Consider the following 7,043-nt stretch of genomic DNA (forward strand, 5'->3'; position numbering starts at 1 on the left):
GCACCGAACCCTCGGCTCTTCGGTGAGGAAAACTATCCACTGGCAGTCTCCCGGGCTGGGTCGGCAACCACGAGAGTGGCAACAGCCCAGCACCGAGGCGCACGACGGAGGCGGGAATGGAGAACCGGTGGTGAAGAGTAGGTCTAGCGGGTCTACTCTCCGCGGAATACATTATGACCCAACCTTTTCTTGTACAACAGATGTGAGAGAAGAAAAGATTAAGCACAATGTAAACCAGTCACAACTCTTTTCAACTAACAACACGTCAAGTGGGGTACTACCGAGGCACTTCCTTGTGGTGAAAGCGAGAAGGAGGAGAGCAGGTGACCACACACCTGCTTATGAAGGTAAGCTGATGAGGGGTGTGGTCAGACTAATACTGGTATTAAAGGTATATCTTGTGGAATTTTATTCAGTACGCGTGCACGTACGCGAGGGAGTGCAGTAGTGATGCCAAGCAGAGCCCCTAACGGAACAGAACTATGTTATCAGTCTTAGGATAATCAGACTCGTTTTCACGGATATATAAGCGTTTCCCCTATATGTGATATAGCTGTTTTGACTGTAAAAGCCATCAAGAAATAAGAGCAGCGATCTAGCGTTTATTTGAAAACGATTCATAAATAGGCAGACAAATGACAACGTTCTGGAATATTCCAGTAAAAGACGATTATCATAGAATGTGTTGTTTTTTCCACGAAAACGAGTGATTTTCAAAATGATATCAAACTGAAATGAAGCGATAAAAAAACAATCTGCTTTGACAATGTTGACTGGAAAATGAGTCTTTGATAAGCGACGGGCAGATTATTCACATAATTTAAAACATAGATTAGACGATATTAACGTTAACATTGGAGTGGATTTGGGCATTCAAGGGGGTAAAAAGGAAAACACGGCCGGCTCTCAAAGTGTTAAGGAAACAATGTGATATTTGGTGAAATCAGATTCAGATTCAGATTCAGTTTTATTGTTGCATCTTGTCACATTTACATACAAAAAGAGCTAAATTATTGGGTCTTGCCCCCTCGACCTACAGCAGTCAATAAAATACACACAATAGAATACATACGAAAAAAAACACAATAAAAACCAGCATAATAATGATTTAAGAAAAAGTGACAGTGCTGAGAGTGGTGATATAAAAAGTGCAACAGTAGAATAAAATGTACATACAGTAAAAAAAAAAAAAACTTTAAATACTACATACATAAAAACACATGGTAAAATCATAATTGTTTAGGTATTGTTCATGAGTCTGATGGCTTGGTGGTAGAATGAGTCCTTGAGCCTGCTGGACCTGGCTCTGAGGCTGCGGTAACGCCTCCCGGAAGGCAGCAGTTGAAACAGACTGTTGTTATTATATACTTTGCTATAATAAAATGAATGAATGAATGAGCATTGCATTCGTACAGTGCTTTCCTAGATACTCTGCCATACACTGGCACCAGGCACCCCACACACTACACACTGGCTGAAGGGCTCAGGAGACAGGGATTGATATCAGCCAATTAAGGAGAGGGATGATTAGGTGGCCGAAAAATCCCGGCATTTTTTGTCAGATGGCCAAATCCAAAATGCCTGCTGACGCCATCTTGAAAAATTTACTTTTGATCCAGAGCACCTAGAATCATGTATGAATACACTTTTTTGTGTAAGTCAACCATGACGATTCCAATTCTGACATCAGTTTGACTCTATGACATCAATTTGACCCAGAAATCCAATATGGCCACCATCTAGTAGAGCGAAAATGTAACTTTTAATGTCAAAACCAATTTTACCATGGTACTGCTGTACTTTAAACAAACTACCTTCATAAGGATCTCAGCAAATTAATTGATGAATGTACAGTATGACAAGATAACTAATTATCCTTCAAAATATGCTCTCTTAAATAGCTGTAACTTGAACAGGTTAACAATGAAACCACTTTAAACATGTCATGATCAGTGATGCCAGTAACGCGTTACTAAGTAACGCGTTATTGTAATCTGATTACTTTTCCCCGAAAATAGTAATCTAACGCGTTTATCTTTAAAAGCCAGTAATCTGATTGCAGTTACTTGTCCAAGTGGCTGTGCGTTACTATTTCGTTACTATCTCATCATAAATTCATAATGCAGGCGGAATGCAGTATTTTATTTCGTTTTCGACAGTCAAAAATACATTTTGAGCTGGTTTTCTTATTTGGGAGTGACGTTGTGTGGCAGTGAAAGGGTTAAATACACAATGTGTCCCGCGGCGTGACTGGACCCTCTGTCTGTGAGTGACTCTGCTTTGGTCCAATCACATTCCCCATCCACAGTCTGCGAATCAGAGGCAGAGTAGGGCGGGTCTTCACAGCACGTCATGTGACATATGCGGCAATCGTGTGACAGCAGGGCTCCGTCGTTCTCCGTCGCACGGAGAATTCCACCCCAAAACGCTCGTCTAAACGTAGCCTTCAGTCACTACTTCACGTTTGTGTCAGCTAAGCCGGGTGAAAAAAACATTCATATGCGGAGGAAACAAAATACTGTCTACCGCTAAAAACAGCACATCCAATTGCATTGAAAGCATCTGGAATCACAACACTAGCCGACGCTTCGACTAGGTACAGGAGGACTCGGAGGCCAGCCAAACAGCAAAAGAGAGAGATTGTTTCTTTCCCTTTTGATTAATGTATATTTCATGGTGGCAGAGCAAAAGCTCTTATTTGCCAGATTTACAGTTAATTTACATGTTAAAGAAAGACTGATTGTATGTTTATAGAGTACATTTATAAAAACAATTTAATAGTTACAGTTGATATAATTGAATAGTTCAGCCTGCATTTGTTAGATGTGATACACTGGTTTTGTAAAACCACTGGCTGGCTGCTCTAATGCTGTGAGCATCATAGACTGTTGCTTTACCATACTTGATGGTACAGAAGCTGAAGCACTAGTTTAACAATTTACGTTATGTGCAGAGAAACAAGTTAAAAACAATTTATGCACTTTCAATAAAGCGTTTAAAAAAAACTGTTGGGGGAACGACGACGACTTCGTAACCTAGTTACTTTCAAAGTAACTAAGTTACTCTGATAATCAAGTAATCAGTAAAGTAACTTAGATTACTTTTTAAAGGAGTAATCAGTAATCAGTAATCAGATTACTTTTACAAGTAATCTGTGGCATCACTGGTCATGATCAGTCCGAATCAGAGCATTCTGCCTCACTAGATTCTGAATCATCAGATTCCAATGAATCACCCCTCCTCCTCCATACATCATCATCTCCCTTCTCATCATCATCCTCCTCACTCTCCTCTTCCTCACTTTCTTCAGCTGGCCCTGGCGCAGGTAGATGTGTTGGGAGAGCAGGTCGTGTGTGGCGGACAAGGCGACAGCGACCACCCACCACCTCCCAGCCATGTCCGAGTGGCGAAGGGTGTCGCTTCAGGGAGGGGTGGTGCACTAGATATGCCAAGTAGTTGGCACGGAGGCAGTGTTGGCGTAGGCTATCTGCATCTGGAGGGAGATAGATGAATGATTTGTTCTTCATTCTCTTCCACTTTGTGGCATGGGCCTCAGCCATGGTGCTACTCTTCTTGTTGCCATAAATAACATGTTGTGTGAACTCGAACAGCTCCGCTAGCATCTCCTCCTCAAGGTCAAGGCTATCTCCACACCGCGAGAGCAGCCGTCGTGCCACAGGGCTCTTTGCCACCTTGTCATACACAGACGACTTACCCTTGCCATAGAAGCCTGAGTTGGCATCACAGCCTGTAATACAATGTAGCGGCACAATACAATCTGCCATCTCCTCAGTAATCAGGCCACGGCAGAAGACTGTCCTGATTTCTCTTGATACAGAACATACCGGGCAGCTGTTGAGAGATGGCCGCTGCCGTGACATAGGCATCGGTGTCGGCTGCATCAATGACAACAGGGCCACTGTAGCCTGACTCACGTAGAACTGTGTAAGTAGAGAAGATGATGGTGTCAGCCTCAGACTGGTCAAAGCTGTAGTTCTGCATTGGTTGCTGGGTTGACAAGTTGGTGCAGTGGGAGCCAACAGAGTAGATGATCTCTGTATCTACACCCTGTGCAACAAGGTCAGTCAGATAGCTGCATATTACTTTTTGTAGCCGTTCCTTGTTGCACGCTACACAGCAGTGTTTTGAACTTTCTGGCAGAGGGGAAGGGGTCGCCCAGCTTCATGTATGTGTTGGGGACATGTACCTTACCTTGTACCCGCAGGTCTCGCTCATCATCTTTAGTTGAGTATGCTGCGTCGTACGGGTCATTTACACAGAAAATACGGTCAGCATCACCATGGCGGGCAAGGATGATGGATGATACCTTGTGGACATAGTCCAACCACTTGTATGGAGTGCCATCTTGTGTCTGCCAATCTTCTGCTGATGGGGTTGCCATCCTCCAGATCATGCCCATGTCGACAAGAGTGGTGTAGGGTTCTTGCAGATCTACAGATTGGAGAGAGAGCTTCTGAATGAGCTTGCTCTTCTGTGTCTTCCTATATGTGCCGTCATAGTTGTGGCCGTCATAGCAACTCGGAGAGATTCACAAGTTGACTGACCTCAACCAGGTCGATCACTGCCTTGAGAGCACTCCGCTCCATCTCAGCAGCTCTTGCTTTGAGTTCCTCCCCGCGCTTCTCCATGCAGGGCCGCTTGGCAAATGTCAAACGTTTGCTCAGAGGGACAGGTGCATGGAGGCAGGTTTTCTTACTGAACACCCAGTCTCGCAAGAAGCTGGTCAACTTCTACTCTGCCACAGCATGGGCTGAGTTGAAGTCCGCGATGAGTTCATCGGAGGCAGGCATGGCTGACTGTAGGGTGCAGAGGGTGGGTGAGGCTGGATCAAATAGGAAGGAATCAAACTCATGCATGCATGCGACCAGGTCCTGCACACACTGCTCATCTTCTCTCATCCTTTTCGGACCACATTCTATGTGCTTCCTCTTGGCTTTTTTTTGTGAGCCACCCGGATCTTGGCCAAATTGTTCACATTTCTGGAGTGCACCAGCAGCTGCTTCTCATTCTGGAGGATGAAGAGCCAGCCAGACTTCATTTTGCTGACCTTGTTCATTGTACACTCGATCCACATGTCCCAGGGCATGTTGGAGTAGGGGTTGCCTGTGATGGACTGAGTGAAGTCAGTACGAAGGAAGGCGACCTGATCAGCAGGGAGAGCTGTCAGCATTGCCCAGAAGTCAGGCAGCCACCTTCCATACCTATTGTTGTCGTACACTACCATCCATGACAGCATGGCACGCAGAGAGCTGGCATACTCATCCCAGTTGCCGGTATGTGCTGCATGCACATTCTGCATGAGTGCATCTGTCATAGACAGGAAGTCCCTCCAGTAGTCCGCCATGTCACTGGCCTCCACCTGGGTGAATAAATTGGTGATGAGGCTCTCGAGGTCAGTATCATCCTCCAGTGCCGCATGTGCAGCTGCACAGGGTTCTTGGGAGAGACTCATATCTCTCAGAATCTCAAGGTTCTCCCTTGTCTCATCAGCCAGGTTGGGCATGAGCCTCCCCTTTACCAGCTGACTCATGAGTGCCTCATAGATGAGCCTCAAGCAACGCAGCCCCCTCTTGTAATGCTTGCCTTTCAGTGCACGGTCAACGGAGCCCTCTGCAATAACTCCTCCTGCCATGAGTACATCTCCTAGCTCACTCCCCTTGTAGCGCTTTGTAGATAGCGCTCATCATCACACACTGTGTATGGAAGGGACCAAGAAAGGGTACAATGTCATCATGGTACTTGTTTGGGTTCTCGGCCTTGAGCAGAGTGATGAGGACGTACACAGGATGATCTCCCACTAAGAAGGCGAAGGGCATGTGCTTAGTGGCGATGATGGTAGACAGAAGTCATTCACAACTGACTTGTTGGGCGGTTGATTGTAAGATGTATGAGAATAAGCCTTGCTCTTCCTCTGCTCCATATTCAAGCCAGCGTGAAACCCATTGTATGAAGGGATGCATGTTATTTATGGACAAGACCATGGCTGAGGCCCATGCCACAAAGTGGAAGAGAATGAAGAACAAATCATTCATCCATCTCCCTCCAGATGCAGATAGCCTATGCCAACACTGCCTCCGTGCCGACTACTTGGCATATCTAGTGCGCCACCCCTCCCTGAATCGACACCCTTCGCCACTCGGACATGGCTGGGTGCTGGTGGGTGGTCGCTGTCGCCCTGTCCGCCACACACAACCTGCTCTCCCAACACATCTACCTGCACCAGGGCCAGCTGAAGAAAGTGAGGAAGAGGAGAGTGAGGAGGATGATGATGAGAAGGGAGATGATGATGTATGGAGGAGGAGGGGTGATTCATTGGAATCTGATGATTCAGAATCTAGTGAGGCAGAATGCTCTGATTCGGACTGATCATGACATGTTTAAAGTGGTTTCATTGTTAACCTGTTCAAGTTACAGCTATTTAAGAGAGCATATTTTGAAGGATAATTAGTTATCTTGTCATACTGTACATTCATCAATTATTTAGCTGAGATTCTTATGAAGGTAGTTTGTTTAAAGTACAGCAGTACCATGGTAAAATTGGTTTTGACATTAAAAGTTACATTTTCGCTCTACTAGATGGTGGCCATCTTGGATTTCTGGGTCAAATTGATGTCGTAGAGTCAAATTGATGTCAGATTTGGAATCGTCGTGGTTGATTTACACAAAAAAGTGTATTCATACATGATTCTAGGTGCTCTGGATCAAAAGTTAATTTTTCAAGATGGCGTCAGCAGGTATTTTGGATTTGGCCATCTGACAAAAAATGCCGGGATTTTTCGGAGGGACACAGGGGCTAAATATTTTATAAAAGGTCCATAGAAGTCAAATCAATCATCAAAACATCTTAGCCAGAGAATGGTCACAGAATGTTGGTTCTTGACCCAACTACCCTACTCTTTATGATAGACGCTCTGGGTTCTTTAACGATGGTTCAACGTCTCACCCCGAAAGGAAGGCACTCACACTGTCCCTGTCACCGTTAACAGAGTGCTCCCTGCTGGACAGCAATACCACTGTCCCAC

The sequence above is a fragment of the Notolepis coatsorum genome, assembly GCF_963971535.1.
Source record: "Notolepis coatsorum genome assembly, chromosome: 5".
In the NCBI taxonomy this organism is placed as follows: Eukaryota; Metazoa; Chordata; class Actinopteri; order Aulopiformes; family Paralepididae; genus Notolepis; species Notolepis coatsorum.